The sequence below is a fragment of the Miscanthus floridulus genome, unplaced genomic scaffold (assembly GCF_019320115.1).
Source record: "Miscanthus floridulus cultivar M001 unplaced genomic scaffold, ASM1932011v1 fs_99_3_4, whole genome shotgun sequence".
Lineage (NCBI taxonomy): Eukaryota > Viridiplantae > Streptophyta > Magnoliopsida > Poales > Poaceae > Miscanthus > Miscanthus floridulus.
In genome coordinates this window covers 1-21676 of record NW_027097451.1, presented here as the reverse complement: position 1 = coordinate 21676, position 21676 = coordinate 1, and the positions used below count along the sequence as shown (strand labels likewise).

At 45.3% G+C, this 21676-nt stretch overlaps 2 pseudogenes; both read right to left on the bottom strand.

The window, feature by feature from the left end:
- Positions 1–13465: 13465 nt before the first annotated feature.
- LOC136533568 (uncharacterized) lies at positions 13466–15810 on the bottom strand (annotated as a pseudogene).
- A 754-nt stretch (positions 15811–16564) lies between these two features.
- LOC136533567 (glutathione S-transferase U10-like) lies at positions 16565–17006 on the bottom strand (annotated as a pseudogene).
- Positions 17007–21676: the final 4670 nt, after the last annotated feature.

Below are 21676 nucleotides of genomic sequence, written 5' to 3'. Positions count from 1 at the left end.
GGCGATGTCATCGTCCATCGACCTCGGTGGAGAACCCTGCTCCACCACCTGGATGTTCACCGATGTGCCAATCTAAAGCTGGGTAGCAGCCAGTGCCATGGCAGCCCCCTAACAAATGGCTTCGGTCACCATGGCTTGAAGGCGGGCCGGCAGAGCTCGGAGGTGCTCCTCTATGCCGACCGGATTGTTTGCTGTTTCCATGGGGAAGGCCATGTCATAGGCGGCTTGCGCGTATAGCTAAAGAAGGTACAGATCACCCTCAGCGTCGTCAGTCCTCGGTCCTTTAGTTCCTCGGTTGCATCAAGCAATAAGTGCAAATGTTATGGTTCCGATAGGGTTGGCATCCTCGACCATGATTCTAGCATGTCAGGACATGGTTGGTCGTGAGAAAAAGTCAGCAGTGGCCGCCGCTCATTGTTGGGGACATAGAGCCACCTATCCTCCCAATCTAGGTCTGTGGCTTAGTGGTGGTCAAGGCTTAGGTAGTGCTCCTCCAATCCCAAATGACCTTCGATCGAGGTGACCCCCATTGGACAACGATGGTGCCAAGAGCACGCTGACGGAACCACCTAGAAAAGAATCCACAACAGATCATAATGGGTAGGTATTCCTAGGAAGCCCTCACACAGCATGATGAAGACCGAGAGGTGGACGATCCCCTCTAGGGTTAAATCATGGAGGCAGAGCCCGTAGTAGTAGAGCAACCACCTGAGTAAGTGATGCGCCGGTAGCCCAAACCCAAGAAGGAGGAAAGGGATGAAAGAGATGACCTCATTTTCCTTTGACCTTGGCTCCACTTTGCTTCTCGCCGGGACTCTCCACCCGAGCTCCTCGGTGGCCTCCGAGATCACCCCCTCTCTTGCAACTAGTCGAACTCAACCCGGTCGACAGATGACCTCGTCCACTCCGCCATGGTCCTAGTAGGAGGCATCAGCGGCATAGTAGGGTGGAAGGCAAAAGTTTTGGGATAGAATCAGTAGCTCTGGAGAGAGAAGGCAGTAGGTATAACCTTCCCTCTCACCTCTTGTCTCTGCTGCTATAGTTTGGGGACATCGACCACCCCACGACCGAGACGTTTGCGTCGGTTGGGGACGGGGTTTCGCCCCGTCGCGTCAATGCGACGGGCCTAGAGGCAACGTCCCCTGTTGTAACAGGCTGCTAATGCCACCCTCACGTGCATGCCTATGTGGGAATGCAGGAGCACGTCGTTCATCAATTACACTATCCGGGTAGTTAAGATTTCAGACAATCGGACCTTGTGTGATCCTGTTAAGTATAGACAGTGCGGTCTAATCTAAGCAGTCATGATAGTCGAGGGGTAGACTACGGACTTGCTTCAATTTCTCTTGGTTTGTAGTGGCACGCATCAGATTATAAAAACCGAATTCCGAATAAAATTATCTTTGATGCATGGTTCTTGGAAGTTCAACAAATCTTATCAAATACACAAAAATAAGACGAGTTGGGTTTAACATAGATCAAAGCCACTCATGACTACTACTACTACTACTACTGATATAAATGTGGTTATCGAGTGCACTCTATTGGCAATAGTTTTACTCACAGCTTTGTACTGTATAGTGTTCGACAAGATCAAATGTGCCGCATCCGAACTTTCTTGCGAGTGCAGTAAAATATGAACATCTATTTGGCTGCTCCATTTCGATGGCTCATTTCTCGACACGTATTTCTCAGAAGGCATGTTCCCCAGAGATCATAGAGATGTGGCCTCATGCCCTCGCCTTACCTCCCGCTATCGCCCGGCATCTGTTGGAACTCCATCGGTTGTGCATGTCCCCTGCTATAAAAATAGAGGAAAAATAGGGAAGTCAGTATAGTTGCCTTGTAACCTTGCAAACTCACCTTTCTTGCTTGCCGCCTCCTCCCTAGCACCTTGTTCTTCAAGCTTGAACCATAGCAGCGGAGAAGCGTCCAAGGGAGGAGATGATGTTGCTGGACCTGGACATGACCAGGTAGGCTCTCCACGTGGCAAACCGAGAGGCGGAGTGGCTACGGTCATGCCTTTCCGCTGTGGAGACGGCACTCGCTGCAACAGATAGGGAAACAGCCGCGGCTGAAGCCATAATGGGTTAAGCGCAGGCACAGCTCGCTGGTAAGGCATTGTCATTACCATATATTATTGTTTTGTGTGGCACTACACCTTATTAATTGGTAGGGTTTTCTTCATTCTTGCTCTTTCAGCTGTCATGGAGCAGCTGAACACCGCGTCCGTGCTGCCGGTGGGGCCAAACTTCCTTGAGCAGATCTATGCTCTGCCAGCGCAGATCCGAGAGGTAGTGACGCATGACATTCGCCTTGGGGCTGCGTCAGCCCTGCCCACCGCCCACCTCTATTCAGACATGGACTTACGTGCGGTGGAGCTATGGTTCCTGCCGGAGCTACCGGTCCAAAGGGCTTCATATGATTTTTTTCCTATAGGATTTGGATCCTTCAAAATTCTAGTTTCCCCTCCATTCCAATGTAGCCATAAGTTTTTTAGTTTCTTTTGTCTATTTCTCAAGATTCCATTTTACAGTGTTGGTGGGCCCCGAATAGACGAGGAGATCTGCCTACGCGAAAATTTCGCACCGCGCCGAGCAGTCCCGCCAACACGTACCAAAAATTAGATGTCTCTTTTTTGCCCTCCGCTCAGAAATTAGGTTTACCATGCCATCGATTTCATACAAGGGCATTTGTGGTACTATGATGGCCATATAAAAGCGCAAGGAGTCACCGTCTCCGCCTCCATCTCCATCCTCCAGTCACCATTGTCTCTCCTCCCGCTCCAAATCCGAGCCCCATGGCCTTCCTCTCCACTCTCCAGCCACCCCCTCTGCCACCCATCTTCAGACCCTAGGCACCATCGTCATAGCAGCTCGACTCATCAATCTCCACTCTCTAGCCGTACCCTCTCTCATAGCTTTCTGAACCCAAGCCGGAGCTAGATCCCCTTTGATTTGTTGACACTAGGTCAGTTGACGGCGGAAGGACCGCCTCGATGATGGTATAGGCCAGATTCGTTTCGCACCTATCATGACCAGCCGGATTCAAACCCTAGCTAGAGCCGGATCTGGTACCCCTTTGTCAATACTGGCCGCACTAGTTCTGTGACCACGATGACAAGATGGCTGTGCCAACGATGAAGCGTAGCCAGAGTACGCGGAGGAAGAGGTACCCAAGTTCTTTTATGATGTGTGCTATATTGTAGTAGTTCAACCTGGGATATGTATATAGTGATGGGGTTGCATATTTCCTATAGTTGAGTGTAGCTGACATGTGCTTTATTGGATTAATGACTTCCATATAAGTTGTAGCTACTAGTTAGGCGCTTATTTGCGTACTGTTGCTCTCTGTTATGTTGACATTCGCTAGAAGCTTTAGTTAATAAATACCTTTGTAATCTAGATGAACAGCCACTAACTGCTTTTGAACAAGAGCGGGAGGCACAAGTCACAAAGAATCATATGAATATGGAAGATCATGGAGTTTATGAGATAATGGAGTTCCATCATGACTGGAACACAGAGGTGGTAGCTTAGTTTTATGCTACTCTGTTCATTGAGAAGGATGAGAGGCAGATGCACTAGATGCTTGAGGGCCAGTGGTACAGTGTTGATTATGATGTATTCGCCGCCCAGCTTGGCTTCTCAGAGGATGATCTCCAGAGGGATAAGATTCACATAGAACAGGTACTTCATCCAGAGCAGCTGGCCTACATGTACCCACTAGGATGTGAGAGAGGAGCAGTGGGCAAGGTTCTAGGTCTTCACCCTACTTATAGATACCTAGATAGGATGTTCAGGAAGACCATTGATTGCAAAGGTGGAGATAAGGGAAACATCACAGATTACTCTAGGAACCTGCTCCATAGGATGGCACCTAATGCTCGACCCTTCGTTGTTTTTGACTTTATCTGGTGTGAGATCCAGAGTGTAGGTGAGAGGCCCCTCAAGGGCTGTGGATTTGCTTCTTATATCATGTATGACTAAGGGCACATATTCAAGTATGACAAGATTCATAAGGCCCTGAAGATTGTTGCAGACTTGCCTGAGACAGGGATACCTCCAGCAGGTCCAAGGGAAGCAGTAGCTGCAGCTATGGTAGATGCACCTATCGGTGGTGCACCAGTAGGAGGAGCTTCCCTTCTGCCATGTGGTTCTCACTCATGTTCTTCCTTAGGCCATTGCAGTCCTCCCTCGCTTATCCATAAGTTCTTCAGTTCCATCTTTGGGATGTGCCAGGACATTCAGGTTAGGTAGCAGGGCATTGAGTCTAGGTAGAGGAAGGAGAGGGAGGCTAGGAGGAAGGACACCAGGACTCTAAAGCAGTTAGCTACCAGACTTGAGCTTGATCCTCCTAGGTCTCCTCTATTAGATGGAGCAGTCTCAGCAGCTAGTGAGCCAGAGACTGAGGAGCAACAGTAGGCCAGATATGACAGACAATTTGCTGAGTTCTTTTAGCGACAGCTGCCTTAGGAGCAGGCACAATAGCAGCCATGCCCTAGTGCGGGAGAGGAGATGGGTTCTGCTTTCTAGCAGGACATCTTCGGCAGTGACCCCAGGTACTCTACCAGTGACTACGGCTTTGGTGGCCAGGATCTCTATGGGGGTATTGGTGCTCCGGGATAGAGTTCTTCTCACCCACCCGGTGCTTCACGCTCAAACGATGAGGGCAATGGTGATGGCGATGAGTGATGTCAGAGATCAGATACAGCTTGCAGCCCCTTTTGTGCTTTGTATGTCATTATTGGACCTTTGTGGTGATAGGTGACAAAGGGGGAGAGAGATTGATTAAAGCTTCAGGGCATTTGTTTTTGCTTATCTTTGTACCTAAAGATATGTACTGCAGGCTGTAGTTTCTTGAGCTTCATTTCAGTTTTTGAGCTTCATTGATGTATCTGGAGTTTGAGATAGATTGTATCATGTGAGAGATGAGACTTACTTATGCTTTATCTATGTATCTCTTGAGACATGATCTTTATTTATATATTAGTGGCTTGTGGACTTGAGAAAATATGTAATGAGTGCTATGTGTGAAATACATGTGTTATATTTATTTTCATAAGGACTATGCATGCTAGAATGAAAATATTTGATGTGATATCTTTATATTTATTCTTGTGTGATATATCTTGTCATATGCATCACGGTTTTACTTTGTCACACACACGTGCACCCCACAGATGCAATGATTTAGGGGGAGTCTCCTATATGTTTTAGTATGTGCAATTGACATTTGAGGTCATTTTGTGAATTCTAATCAAAAGCACATATTAAGGGGGAGCCTCTCATAAATCATTGAACCCAAAAGTTTAAATGTGTATATTGTTTTGTAAGCTTTAATCAAGTTGTCATCAATCACAAAAAATGGGGAGATTGAAAGTGCATCTAGCCCTTTAGTGGGTTTTGGATGATTGAATGACAACGTGATTAAAGGTCTAACCCGTTTGCTAAGTGTGGACAGGTAATAGGTTATCTCACATGTACTTAATGAAAGCCAAAATGATTTGTTGTTGTATAAACAATCTAGTTTAAGCACAAGACAATAATACAAATGTAATTCATACAAAGGCTTATTTATTGTGGGATTTTCATATACTATGTGTAAGCAAGCTCGTAAGAACTAATTAATGAGACATGAGGGATTGCATATGGAATGGTCTCATATTTGAAGCTTGCTAAAATTGAAATGAAAAAGATGACAATACAAATGAATGGATGATTCAACACATGATGTGACTTGATGGCTTGAGATGGTGAAGATAGCAAGGAAAGGCTTCGAGATACTAAGCAAGGGTGAAGGGCAAGCGATGGCTTGGCGGCCAAAGAACCTAGCTAGGGTGAAGAAGGAAGTACTTGCATTTAGTTGAGGTACTAATCAAGCTATGATGGTCATGTTAATGTGAAGGATCAAATCACTATTGGAGTGTTTGATGGAAGTGACTTGATACATTTGGGATTATTCAAGAATTTGATGAATGGAATCAAGTCACGTACTCAAGATGGCTATGCTCAAGTGAAAAAGATCAAAGTTGACATGTTGGCACCCTCACTTGATGAAGATCAGAATACACGGCTTCGGTTGAAAGAGATCAACTCAAAAGGTTTAAATTTGTTATACTTTTAAATTTGAGTTAATAGGAATGCTGTACTATTAAGAGGGATGCATCATGTTGATAGATAATGTTTCATAAGTGCTCAAGCCAACCCATGTGAGTTTTGAGTGTTTGAGAGACAAAAGAGCTAACCTGTGTTTTGCTGATCTGGCAATACCGTGATACCGGACATGTTCGGTATGTGCCCAGCCACGATAAAATTCTTATTGTTCTCAGGTTGGTTCGTCGGGAGTTCCGACGATCAGGAGTTCTGACAACGGTCGGGAGTTCTGACGTCTCGCGCTTAACTGACTTAGATGGTTCACTATCCAGGTCATATCAGACGTGTCCGGTATGGACGACCAAAGGCCAATGACTAGTTTTCAAATACCTTGAGGGTCAGGAGTTCCGACACCTCACAAACTTCAACTCAATTACCTAGTTTTCAAATATGCTGAGGGTCAGGAGTTCCGACGGTCGGAAGTTCTGACATTCATCGGGAGTTCCGACGCCTCACATTGTCACTGTAACTTAGTTACCGTTGGGGCAGTGGTATGACAACGGCTATAAAACGGCTAGTTTTTCAAGGGGGCTATAAATACCCCCAAGCCTCCACCTTTTGGAGGCTGCTGATTCTACTGATCCTCTAGCATGTTTTTGAGCTTTGCCAACTCTCCCAACCCTCTCTTAGTGAGTGTTTGATCAAATTTGCCAAATCAAATTGTGGGTTGAGTAAAATTCAAAAAGAGAGCAATCCAACCACTTGAGCACTTGTGCATATTGTCAATCTCATGATTTGCATTTGTTACTCTTAGACTCTTTGGTCCTAGACGGTTAGGCGTCGCCAGAGAGCACCCAAGAGATTGTGGTGTGCCTCGGAAAGTTTGTAACGGTCGATTCCGCCGCCTCGGAATCAACTAGTGGAAGGAGGAAAAGGAGTTGAAAAAGACTCTGGCTAGAGTGACCTTTGTGGTACCCTCTAGGGCTGACCTTCGTTGGGTCGCCCACAGCCCTCTCAACGAAGAGTAGGACTCAAACGAGTCCGAACTTCGGTAAAACAAATATCGTGTCTCAATTCGCATTTCATTTGATATTTGTGTTGCTCCAGCTCTTGTGCAGGTTCTCTGTGTATATTGTCATCTCTAGTAGGTACCTATAGTTTGACTTGAAGATAGAAATCGAAAGGAGCAAGTTTGGGGCTGCTCTGTAGAGATCGTGTATACCGGACACGTCCAGTATTTCGTACCTATGCTGAAAAATATTTATTCTCTGTTCTAACTTTGTGTTGCAGGGTTGTAGCTTCTAGATATATTCTTTATACCTTGTTTACTCTATGGCTAACTTGTGAGGGGTGGTATTATTCTTAATTTGGAGTTTCCATTTCTAATTGTTTCCGCATTTAAAGGTGTTAATTTTCAGAAACGCCTATTCACACCCCCTCTAGGCAGCATCCTAGGTCCTTTCAGCACGGCACGCCTAATGGGCTAGCACGACGCCGGCCCGATTATTTCCACTGTCAGATACTTTGAGCATAGATGCTAACCGTTGGATGCATTATGAACCACATATATAAACATCACACCCTTCCAAACCCTTGCTCCTCAGCCTCCGTCTCTCTCGATCTCTCACTGTGCCGCTCCTTATCTCTCCCTCTACCGATCTCCCACTCTCCCAGTGCCTTTAGGCCCCGATGATCACGTGCCCTCAGGCCCCCAATGCCTGCGCGGTGGCATGCACATACTCTCCCCACGCTGCATCCCGATGGCAGCGGTCGCGTGCCTGGCGGCACATCCCCACGGCAGCAGCACGCGGTGCATCCGCGCGGTTGGGGCGCATCCACGACGACAGCGGCGGGGCACGGCGGCAACAGCGTGGCTGCAGTGACCTCGCGCGACGGCGGTGGCTATGGGCTGGCATGGGCACGTGTGGGCTGCCGTGCCTAGCAGCATGGTATGGCATGGCTAATAGCCTATAGTGCCGTGCCTGGGCCGGGATGCCAGCATGGCGGCACTACGCGGCACGGCACGGCAGCGCCGCCATGCCCCGCCGTGCCGTGCCAGTGCCGTGCTATGCCTTGGCGGCCCGTTTGGCCATGTATAGCCTGTCGCAGGCCTCAGAATCCTACCACAAAAGTCATAAAAACTAAATAAGTGCACTTTATATTATTAAATAAAATCTTAAAAATACTAAAAAACTATAGGCAAGAACAAGGGCCCTTGATTGCTTGGTGTATTTGAGAAACCACGCACACAATACGACATACATCGCGACGAACAACTATCTACAACATGGGTGTGGAGAGATTGTTGAAGGAGTTCAATGGCTGTGACAAGGATTGATAAGCAGGATTAGTTCAGACGAAATGGTAAGGATTTGAGAGACACCTTGGCTAGCCAGGGATGGCATGATGCAATCGTTGTGCACGGCGAAGGCCAACCCACCACAGTGGGGCAGTGAGCTCATTGATCAAACTTCACAAAGGTGGGATAGGCAGATTCTAACAACAACAACTACAACAAAGCCTTTAAGTCCCAAACAACTTGGGGTAGGCTAGAGTTGAAACCTAGCAGAAGCAATCAAGGTTCAGGCACGTGAATAGATGTCTTCCAAGCACTCCTATCTAAGGCTAAGTCTTTGGGTATATTCCATCCTTTCAAGTCTCCTTTTATTGTCTCTACCCAAGTCAACTTCGGTCTTCCTTTGTCTCTCATCGCGTTACTATCCTGGCTTAGGATTCCACTATGCACCGGTGCCTCTGGTGGTCTCCATTGGACATGTCCAAACCATCTCAACCGGTGTTGGACAAGCTTTTCTTCAATTGGTGCTACCCCTAATCTATCACGTATAACATTGTTGTGAACTCGATCCCTTCTTGTATGACCGCAAATCCAACGCAACATACGCATTTCACGACACTTATCTGTTGAACATGTCGTCTTTTCGTAGGCCAACATTCTGCACCATACAACATAGCAGGTCTAATCTCCATCCTATAAAACTTACCTTTTAGCTTCTGTGGTACCCTTTTGTCACATAGGACACCAGATGCTTGGCGCCACTTCATCCACCCTGCTTTGATTCTATGGCTAACATCTTCATCAATATCCTCGTCTCTCTGTAGCACTGATCCTAGATATCGAAAGGTATCCTTCCAAGGCACTACTTGACCTTCCAAACTAATATATTCCTCCTCCCGAGTAGTAGTGCCAAAGTCATATCTCATATACTTAGTTTTAGTTCTACTGAGTCTAAAACCTTTGTACTCCAAAGTCTTCCGCCATAACTCCAGTTTCTAATTCACTCATGTCCGGCTTTCATCAACTAGCACTACATCGTCCATGAAAAGCATACACCAAGGGATGTCCCCTTGTATGTTCCTTGTGATCTCATCCATCACTAAGGCAAACAAATAAGGGCTCAAAGCTGACCTCTTGATGTAGTCCTATCCTAATCGGGAAGTCAACCGTGTCTCCATCACTTGTTCGAACTCTAGTCACAACATTGTTGTACATGTCCTTAATGAGCCTGACATACTTCGTTGGGACTTTATGTTTGTCCAAAGCCCACCACATAACATTCCTTGGTATCTATCATAAGCCTTCTCTAAGTCAATAAAACCATGTGTAGGTCCTTCTTCTTCTCCCTATACCGCTCCATCACTTGTCTTATTAAGAAAATGGCTTCCATGGTTGACCTTCCGGGCATGAAACCAAATTGGTTCATAGAGACCCGTGTTATTGCTCTCAAGCGATGCTCGATAACTCTCTCCCATAGCTTCATAGTATGGCTCATCAACTTAATTCCCCGGTAATTAGTACAACTTTGAATATCCCCTTTATTCTTGTAGATCGGTACCAATATACTTCTCCTCCACTCATCAGGCATCTTGTTCGATCAAAAAATATGGTTGAACAGCTTGGTTAGCCATACTATAGCTATGTCCCCGAGGCATCTCCACACCTTGATTGGGATACCATCCGGTCCCATCGCTTTACCTCCTTTCATCATTTTCAACGCCTCTCTGACCTTAGATTCTTGGATTCTCCGCACAAAGCGCCTATTGGTGTCATCAAAAGAGTCATCCAACTGAAAGGTTATATTTGTATTCTCACCATTGAACAATTTGTCAAAATACTTTTGCCATCGATGTCGGATCTCATCCTCCTTCACCAAGAGATGCTCCCTTTCATCCTTAATGCACTTAACTTGGTTGAAGTCCCTTGTCTTTCTCTCACGAATTCTAGCCATCCTATAAATGTTCTTCTCTCATTCCTTCGTACTCAAATGTTGGTAAAGATCCTCGTACGCTCTATCCTTTGCCACACTTACAGCTTGCTTTGCAGTCTTCTTTGCCACCTTGTACTTCTCTATGTTGTCCACACTCCTGTCATGGTACAAGCGTCTATAGCATTCTTTCTTCTCCTTAATAGCCCTTTGGACTTCCTCGTTCCACCACCAAGTATCTCTAGCCTCGCCTCCACTTCCTTTGGTTACTCCACACACCTCTGAGGCCACCTTCTGAATGTTGGTTGCCATCTTCTCCCACATGTTGTTTATGTCCTCTTCTTCCTTCCAAGAGCCCTCTTTGATAACCCTTTCCCTGAATACCTCTGACGTCTCCCCTTTCAATTTCTACCACTTTGTTCTTTCAATCTTAGCTTGTTTATCCCTACGGGCACGCACCTAAAAATAAAAGTCTGCCACCAAAAGCTTATGTTGAGAAACAACACACTCCCCGGTATCACCTTACAACCCAAGCATGCTTGTTTGTCCTTTCTTCTTGTGAGGACAAAGTCAATCTGGCTAGAGTGTTGTCCGCTACTGAAGGTCACTAGATGAGATTCTCTCTTTCTAAAGAAAGTGTTGGCTATAATTAGGTCAAAAGCTACCGCGAAGTCGAAAACTTCCCCCCCCCCTCCTGATTCCTACTACCATACCCAAAACCTCCATGAACTGCCTCGAAACCTACGCTTGTAGTACCTACATACCCATTAAGATCTCCTCCTATAAAAAGCTTCTCACTACTAGGTATTGCTCTAATCAGGCCATCTAAGTCTTCCTAGAACTGTCTATTAGCACTCTCGTCAAGGCCTACTTGGGGGGCATACGCACTAATTACGTTCAAGACCATATCACCAATGACAAGCTTGACTAAGATAATCCTATCTCCTTGCCTTCTCACTCCCACCACACTATTCTTGAGGCTCTTATCAATCAAAACTCCTACTCTATTTCTATTCGCAACTATTCCTATGTACCAAAGCTTGAAACCTGTATTGTCCACCTCCTTCACCTTCTGGCCCTTCCATTTAGTCTCTTGAACGCATAATATATTTACACGCCTCCTAGTCGCGGTATCAACTAATTCTCTTAACTTACCTGTAAGCGACCCTACATTTCAACTATCTAAATGGATCCTAGTTGGTTCGACTAGCTTCCTTACCCTTCGCACCCGTCGACTTAGATGTGAAGACCCTTGCTCATTTTTCACTCACCCGGGCGCCGATGTAGCGCACCACTAAGGATGCGATGACCCGATCTTTGCTCACTTGACACCTTGCCTAGATCGTGACACGACGCGTCACGGGGGTGACGACCCGGCCCTTGCTCATTTAACACCATACCCGGGTTCCGATATGGCGCGTCGCTAAGAGGGTTACGTCCCAACGGTTTTCTTTCGGGTTTCATCTCCATTAGAATGGCTAGATTTAACGTTAGCTCACCACACCTATCACAACCCTACTCCTTTACCAGGACTTGGGACCTGCTATGTTGAGACAACATAGGTGGAGTTGATAGGTAGATTCTAAGGGAGTTCTTTTTTGCCAATGGCCATTGGGAGATTATAGATGATATTCCGTTGAGCACTACACCGTAGGAAGATTATTGGGTGTGGCACTATGAGAAGTCTGGCATTTTCTCAGCTCGCTCGGATGTTAGTACGAAGACTGGAGACAACTGCTACTTGGGTGGAGATGGAACAGGTAGGTCAGACACCGGAGCGCAGGAGAAGGAATGGTGCGAGTTATGGAGAATCAAAGTTCCATTAAATATGTGTATTCCTGTGCCGATTGGCGAGGCTCTCCATCGCGACAGGAGACGTTCGACATTGCAAGAACATGGTGCTGGACAAGGGGGTGTTCCTTGTGTGGTGAAGCTGATTCTTGGTGGCATGCTCTTTTGGAGTGCAACTTAGCCAAGTGCGTTTGGGCCTTGGAGAGGGAGGAGATCACAGCTTTCATATGCCAAGTACTGACCCATGAGGCCCAGTTGTGCGCTGGATTAAGCCAGTGAGGGGATTTTGCGAAGATCAACGTGGATGCGCCGACCTCCCGACCTTTAAAAACTCGGGCAAGGCATCTGCAGCTGCTATGGCCTGGGACGAAGATGACAGCTTCTTGGGTATGTTTGCGCTGGTTCTTGAGAGCTACACCGACACGGAGGCGATTAAGGTGGTAGCCTAACGCGATGGTCTGACCCTTGCACGCGATGGTCTGACCCTTGCTAGTGATCTTGGCCTTCAAACCTTCAGGGTGGCAAGCGACTATGTCAATGCAGTGAGAAGCATCCATGAAGAGGGTTGTTGAAGGTATGTTCCCTTAGTTTTGGAGATCAAGTCAAGGAGGAAGAGCTTCACAAGAGTGGAGTTCGTTCGTGAAGGAAGACGCTCCAATTTTGATGCTCATTGTCTAACTATGAGGTCTATTAATTTATCATTAGGAAGACATATTTGGTTTGTTGCTCCTATGGAGTTTGTACTTCATATCTTTTTTTTGAAAGGATTGTACTTCGTATCTTGTTGAATAAAGAAGGGCAACTCTTTCTCTAAAAAAATCTAATAAATCCTCTAAAAAAACTAAAAAAACTATAAGCAAGAGCAAGGGTCCTTGACTCCTTGTTATTTGAGAAACCACACACACAAGTGACACAACTGACACATTCGCGATGAACAACAGTCTACAACACGGAGATAAATCAAGTGTGCACACGTCACGTGGGTGCACCGCGAGGCCTCGCCTTCTGCTGGAGGAGCCGGGGCCTGAAGGTGCTCGTGCGGCACGGTGGTCCCGAACCCAGCGGCGAGCTGGTCGAACGCGGCCATGCTAACGTGAACGCGCGGTATCGTCCAGGGATCCGAGCAGCCGGGGGCTTCGCCCTCACCTGTGCACGAACGGGCCCTCGCCGCTTGGGAAGTCCTCCACTATCCCGGCCTCCATCACGGCCATCCGTGCAGTGGCGAAGCTAGAGCGAAGTGGAGGGGGGTGCAAGAATAAAGAAGCGATAAAATATAATTACTAAACCGAAGAATTCCACGAACAATATTTTAAGACCAAAAAATGAACCAATGAAAAAAAAATACAAATATTACCTTTAACCTTCATCATCAAATCTACGACCTTGCATTTTCATGAAGCGACGAACCACGGCCTCATTTGTGACTTTCAACAGCTCTTCTTTCTCCACATAGCAAATAAGGCTATTGCTCATATATATATATCACCAATGCGATTGCGCAATTCTGTTTTCACAATTTTTATGGCTGAGAAACACCTCTCAACTGTAGCAGTAGCAACAGGTAGCACAAGCACAAGCTTCAAAAGTCGGTAAACCATTGGATAACGTTCGTGTTTTCTAGTCTTCACCATTGTTTGAGAAAGCTCGGCAACAATTTGTAGGTCGGAGAACCTTTCATCATCTCTCACATCATATATGTAGAGGCCAAGCTCGTGGTTAAGATCCCTCAAATTCCCAGAATCAAAATCATGTGGATAAAGCTTCGTTAGGCTCATCAAATTTTCTATACTAAAATCATGGAATGAGTCTCTTGGACTAAAAGCTGCTGAGCAAACAAGCAATTGAGAGCTTGTCTCATTGAAGCGGTTGTCAAGCTCTTGAAGTAGCCAATCAATAACATCATTAAAACAATCTACTTGATAATAATGCTTGTTTGTAATTCCAGATTTATGCCTCCGCTTCTTTGGATCAATATATTCATCTTCCATTTCCAATTTGCAAATATCATTCTTGTCACAAAATCCATGCACATCATCTAATAGTTTCACCCACTTTTCTTTTCTAAGTTCATCCAATTGGCACTTCGTTGCTTTCACACATTTAATAGCATTCACTATGTCCTGATCCTTCCGTTGCAATGCTAATGACAAGGTATTTGTGATTCCTAATATAGTCAACATGAGATGCAAATAGAAGACAAAGTCAAAAGACTGGAAGTATCGTAGAAGGTTTGATGCTTGATCTCTAATTTTCCAATCCTTATTATCTTTTTCCACAATTTCTAGTACCTTGACTATTGTAGGAAACATGTCAACCAAACTTTTGAGAGATTTATAATGGGAACTCCAACGAGTATCTTCAGGTCTTTGAAGACTTTGCTCTTGATTTAACCCTGTCCCAGTCTGAAGTTGCCCGCAGCCTAATGCTTTACTCATTTCTTCAAGATTAATATCTCTAATCATGTCCCTTCTCTTAGATGATCCACCCACCACATTCAATAACATAGAAATCATAGTAAAAAATTCACTAACCCCTTTATGCTTTCTCGCAATGGCCACAAGGACTAATTGAAGTTGGTGAGCAAAACAGTGAACATAATAAGCCGAACTATTTTCTTTCATGATCAATGATTGCAAGCCGTTGAACTCACCTCGCATATTGCTAGCACCATCATATCCTTGGCCTCTAACTTGCTTTAGGCTTAACTTACGATCAGCAAATAATGCATCAATAGCAGACTTGAGACTTGCAGAATTTGTTTCTTTCACATGAACAAGACCAACAAATCTCTCTTTAACAATTCCACATTTATCTACATATCTTAAGACCACTGCCATTTGTTCTTTCCAAGAAACATCTCTCGACTCATCAACTAGAAAGCAAAAAACATCATCCCCAATTTCTTCTAGAATAGAGTGTAGCACTTCCTTTGCAAAACAATGCACAATATCCTTTTGTATTTCAGGAGCAATCAAAAGGTTGTTATCCGAATTCTTTTTATCTACTGCCTTTCTTAAGGTCGGATTTTGCTCATCTGCAAAATTACGAAATTCCCTAAAGTTCCCTTTATTTAAGGACTTCTTCGACTCGTCGTGGCCCCGAAACGGCAATCCTTGCTTCACCAATATTCTAGCAACATCAATAGACCCATTCAAACGAGTAAAATAGTCCTTCTTAGCAGATTCACTCACATCACGGAAAGCAACATCAATGTGCTGTTTTGTTTGTAAGAGATCATCACATTTCTTCATTGCCAGATAGTGTGAGCCACCGACATTACCAACATGATTTTGTAGCCTTTCCTTTCTATGATAGCCATTCCAACCATTTTTTACAAATGCTTCATATCCGTCATCCTTCTTTTCTCTAAACAAGAAACAATAAAAGCAATATGCTCTGTCTTTGGACTCACTATATTCAAGCCAACCTCCAAACTCATCGAACCATTCTGGAACAAACCTTCTTGGAATTCCTCCAATATTTGTCACAGGAAAATGAACTGTGCGAGGTTGGCAAGGCCCATTCTCCAAGTACTTTCTTCTCACCCTCTCTCTAACATTAGGATGATAATCATCAATTTGTTTCCTTAATCCTAGATCAAACTTAATCTCCTCCTCCCAGTTGATATCATCAAAACGTGAATTTCTAGCATTATTGCCACTATCCGGCTCTGGTGCTTTCCTTTTGTAAAATCGTTCCATTAATTGACCTGTCATTAGTAACCTAATATGTAAGTATGTACTAATTCGCTGGTTGCATAGTTTAGGAATCAAGAACAGAACCTATGGGAAATTCGAAATAGGATGACATGCCAAATGTTTAAGTCGCACCTTTAATAATTCAAGACTAAATTCTCCGGTGCGATCACTCCAATTCCCAAATTGAAACCCAGCTGTACCGATAAACCCTACAATATAAAAAAGAATACCCAATCATTAGGGCTTTCCGATTATATATATAACAAATCAGATTAATTGAGAAAGAAATAATACCTAATCCGACAGAGCGTCGTGGGCGTGGCACTATTTTTTTCCTGGGCCGCTGCCCACTGGGCGCACACGCACTGGCGCTACGGCGCACGGTGGCACTGGCACTCGCACTGGCAGGGGCGCAGAGCCGCAGGGCGCCGTTTTTTACCGCGACGGCCACGAGGCGCCGAGGCCGCGAGGTGCAGCGACGAAGGCAACTGGCGCGGGCGGCGGCGCAGGCGATCCGCGATCATCAAAATCGCGTGGCGCTGGGCTGCCTGGGCTGCTGGCGGGTGAGGGAGGGGAATTGGAAACGGCGTGCTGCTGCCGGCTGATTACTGATGGCTGATGCATTTGGGCTGCTGGTTTGGGAAGTTGGGCCGTGGGGGGTGCAGCTTGTTGGCCCAAGGGGGTGCATAAAGGGCCAAGATGTGGGGGTAAGCACTGATTTTTTTTTGGGGGGGGTTTCATCTGCACCCACTGGGCCTTACTGGGCTTCGCCCTTCCGCGCCTTCATCTCCATCACCAGCTCCCCGCGCTCTGCCTCCCCGTCCGCGAACACCACCGGGCGCGACAGCGGCGACACCTCGTCGTGGAAGAACCGCGCCCAGAACCTGGCCGCGGCCCGCGTGCGGGGCTCCCGCGGCGGGAGCAGCGCGGGCGGGTACCCGTGGCTCTCGGGCCACGTCTCGTCGACGTACTCGATATGATGACGAGCGAGTCGGTGAGCGGCCGGCCGTCGACGACGAGGACGGGGCCTTGCCGTGGACCGGGTTCAGGTGCAGCAGGGCCCGGCTCTTGTTGTCCAGGTCCTCCTCCACATACTCGTACTGCACGCCCTTGAGTGCCAGCGCGTTCCGGTTCCGGGCCATGGCGGCGTGCGCGCTGCCCCATGCGCCGTGCAGTCTCACCTCCGTCGTCTCCGACATTGCGGGCATCAGCAGTTAGTTATGACCCTGAGGAATGCGTGTGGCGTGTCTGCTTATTAGTCAGTGACCTAATAGTACTAGCTGACTGTACCTTCTTGCGCTTAAGGCGGAATTTTGTTTTCTAATCTCTCAACATACGGGGATGTAGCTGTGCTTTGCCAAATCTTGCAGGTCTTCTAGCGCCGTTCGCTTGAACAGCTAGAATCTATAGTATTTTTTTTCTCATAACAAAACAGCTTCAGCCGACTTATCAGTCGGTTTATGTATCAGCCGAATGCCCTGGCTTCTTCTTGTTTGACAAGTACCAGACAATCGGCCTGTTCGCTGGTTGGTTTCTGGGCTGGTTTGGGCTGGTTTAGGCTGGTTTTATGTGAGAGGAAAACACTGTTGATTGGCTGGTTTGGGCTGGTTAAAACCAACAAGCGAACAGGGTGAATGAATTAGCGGACAGAACTCACAAGCAAATGAGACAGCACAGCAGAGTTTATTAGCTTTTTTATTGGAAACTGCCGTGCCGTGATCAGCTAAAGTGGGGAGAGAGTAGGAGAGTTTCAGAGCGACTCGACTAAAGCCCATTGGGGCCTTGCTAAGAAATTAAATGCAATCTGGGCCCAACCGCCTAAGAGCAGCCGCAGTGTCTGCCAGAATCGAACCGGGGGAAGGAAAAAAACGAACCAAGCACACTACAGCATGCGAACGTTAGTTGTCAGAAGCAAAAGCGCACTATGCAGACGGTTCGCACTGAGGGGCATTAAAAAATCTTTTCGCACGCCAACCGCTCATCTACGCCAGTGGCGGAGGTATGCGCAAAGCCCATGCAAGGCCCACAGATATAGGAAAATACGGATCTAAACAGCCAATACGTCGAGCGTCCGCGGCCTTTCCTGTTTCGCGAATACGCATCGTGCGAGTGCGGCGGTACCTATCCCTCCGCTGTGTTGTGCTTCGCAGAATACGCATAGCGGCGGTGGCGCGCCGGCGGCACCGCAGACTGCGGCAGGCACCAGACGGCGAGCATCACTGCAGTAGCCACGTGAGTCCTCTGCAGTACGTAAACCTTCAGTCAATTAGCCTGTTCATTTAGGCATGTTTCCAATTTTTTCTCCCAATCTCTCCCTAGAGCTACAGACTTGCGTATGAGGTCTTGTTTAGTCGGACGAAATTTGAGAGTTTGGCTACGGTAGCACTTTCGTTTTTATTTGGTAATTAGTATTCAATCATAGACTAATTAGGCTCTAAACGTTCGTCTCGCGATTTCTAACCAAACTGTGCAATTAGTTTTTTTTCGTCTACGTTTAACGCTTCATACACGTATCGCAAGATTCGATGTGATGGCTACTATAACACTTTTTAAGAAAACTTTTTAAAACTAAACAAGGTCTGAGTATCACGCATCAGCTATTGCTGATTTGCTGGTGGCCACTAGCCGGTGATCAGCGACAACGAATCAACGATCTACCATCAGGCATCAGACGTCCACTGGCCGCGAGCCGTAAGGTACACAAAACCTTATTTTATTCTGTGTCATTAGAATATTTTTTTATCAAAGTCATTAGAATATATTATTGGACTATTTAATTTTAATTATAGGGTATGATTTTTTCTCTATATCATTACATTATTGGAATGATGAATTGAAATAATATTTTATTTTATTGCAGACATTGAAATATGAAGAGGACTAGTGATATTGTCTCTCTTTTTCAAAAATATGAATCAAAGAAAAAGGCTGCTTCTCCATCTCCTTTGGTGGCTGCTGCTGTTTCGGAACAGCAGTTTGAAGAACAAGGTGGACCAGATCAAGATAGAGTGATTGCACAAAATGTGACTCCAATTTCAATGCCATCCGGTCCACCTCCAGTTGCAGAAAAGGAACCGGTTTATGATATCAGTCGGCTTCCACTTGATCTAGGGAAAAGACAATCAAGATGCAGAAGATCATATATCCTAAAAGGCCCATTCCAACCTTATGGACATGATTTGAAAGTAGAAAAATCGGAGATAGAGATCGGCAATTCAATCCTATATGATTTTACAAATATCCTTGGGTTGAATATAGTATCAAGAAGGATGCAGCATTTTGCTTTGTGTGCTATTTGTTTGGAAAGGAAAAAACTAAAAAATCTGCATTTGTTGAAGGTGGTTGGAGAAATTGGGATAGAAATGATACACTTGATTTACATGTGGGTGGTGTAACAAGTGCTCACAACGTAGCTCAAGAAAGATATAACTTATTTATGACTCCTCATGGAGCAATTGATGATAAAATTGTGAAGGTGGATAATGAGGAGCGGCGTCTCTACAAGATTAGGTTGACTTATTCACTTAGATGTTTGAGATTTCTTTTGCAGCAAGGATTGGCATTCCACGAGCATATGAAAGTGAAGAGTCTACCAACAGAGGGAACTTGATTGAGCTTTTGAAGTGGCTTGCAACAAATAATAGAGAGGTGGACAAATTTGTTTTGAAGAATGCTCCAGGTAATTGCACATTGACTAGCCCAGATATACAAAAAGAAATTATTCAATGTTGTGCAATGGAGACTAGAGATCAAGTCATTAAAGAAATTGGTGAAGATCACTATACAATTTTAGCTGATGAGTCTAGTGATGTCTCTCATAAAGAACAACTAGCCCTTTGCTTGCATTATGTAGATAAATCTAGAAGGCCATGTGAGCGGTTTCTTGGAATTGTTCATGTAGATGACACTACTTCTTCATCACTTAAGGAAGCAATTCAATCTTTACTAGTTAGTCATGGTTTGACTATAACTCAAATCTGTGGTCAAGGCTACTATGGGGCTAGTAACATGAAAGGAGAGATTAAAGGGGTGAGCCAACATGATTGCTATGTATCCCACAATTCGTGATGTACTCATAGCTCTTGGACGAGATACTTCACAAAAGGGTGATTGGCCAAAAATACATACTATGGTTGGAGTGTTTGAGTCATTTGATTTTATTTTTAGTGCTCATTTGATGCTCGACATTCTTGGACACACAAATGAATTGTCTGAGTGTTTGTAAAGAAAAGACCAAGATATTCTTAATGCAATGTCACTTGTTCGTTTGGCAAAGAGTAAAATGCAGCAAATGAGGTCTGAAGGGTGGGTTTCATTTCTTCAAAGGGTTACAATATTTTGCAATGAATTTGGCATTCAAGTTCCTGGAATGGAAAATAATTATGTGTCGTAGGGTATATCAGCACGTTTTGCTCTGGACCAAACAAATGATGATCATTTCAGAAGAGAAGTATATATTGAGTCATTGATAAAATTATTCAAGAGCTTGACAATCAGTTTGATGAGGTAAATATGGAGTTGCTTACTTGTATGGCCGCATTGAATCTAGCAGATTCCTTCGCTTCTTTTGATGCAAACAAGGTACATAGACTCGCTGAATTTTACCCTAATGTGTTTTCAAGCTCTGACTTGCTAAGACTCGATTTGCAACTTGAAAACTTTATTGATGACATGAGAAAAGATGAAATTTTCAAAGGCCTAAACAGTCTTGTTGACCTCTTAGTAAAACTTGTTGAAACAAAGAGGGATAAAGTTTATCATTGGGTCTATTTACTTATCAAATCGGTATTGCTTTTACCGGTGGCTACTGCAAGTGTTGAAAGAATCACTACTAGAAATATATCAACTTCTATGATGAAAATCTTAAAGACAAATCTGAAACTATCATAGAAGAGCGCTTTTTTATGATGAATATTTCTGTTTCATCATAGATCAGTGGTGACGATCCTCCAACCCTCCCTATCTATGATGAAATCAAGCATCGTCACAAAAAAGTCATAGAAGAGCATAGGGTTTTGTCGCAAATCACTCGCGCGACTCATCTATGATGATCTCCTTTAATACTATGACAAATAGTACTTCATCATTGAACTAATTACACATCTATGATGAACAATATTCGATCTGTAACGAACGACACTTCATCATAGATCTCCACATGGTACTTTCTCCATCCAACGTGTACCTGTGGGACCTACAGGTACTCATCCGTGACGCTTGAAATTCATCATAAAAGTCTCGTCGCAACTATAGTACCCTTCTCCATCCGACATGTACCGATGGGACCTGCAGTTACTCATCCGTGACGCTTGCAATTCATCATAAAGTCTCCGCTCGATCCTTTCACCATCAGATGTGTACCTATGGGACCCTTCAACATTCGACCTATGGGACTCGACGGCTTACGTGTCACGTATACCTGTGGGATCGTTCTCCATCTCCATCTAACCTGTGGGACCCGACGGCTTGCGTGTCACTTTACGTGTCACGTGTAGCTGTTGGACCTGACGACCCATCTCCATCCAACCTGTGGGACCCGATGGCCCATCTCCATCCAACCTGTGGGATCCGGCAGCTTGCATGTCACTTGACACTTGCAATTCATCATAAAAGTCTTCGCTCGGTCCTTCTGCATCCCACCTGTGGGACCCGATGGCTTACGTGTCACGTGTACCTATGGGACCTTTCTCCATCTCCATCTGACCTATGGGACCTGACAGTTTGCGTGTCACTTGTACCATGTGTGTCGTCGGGGTTTAATTTCTCAAAAAGGTATGATACCTAGTAGTCGAACTTGGGATCTGTACCAAGAAATGGAGCATTTTTACCATTGTGCTAGACGCCTGGCTGTGCTGACATCTCTTTGGAG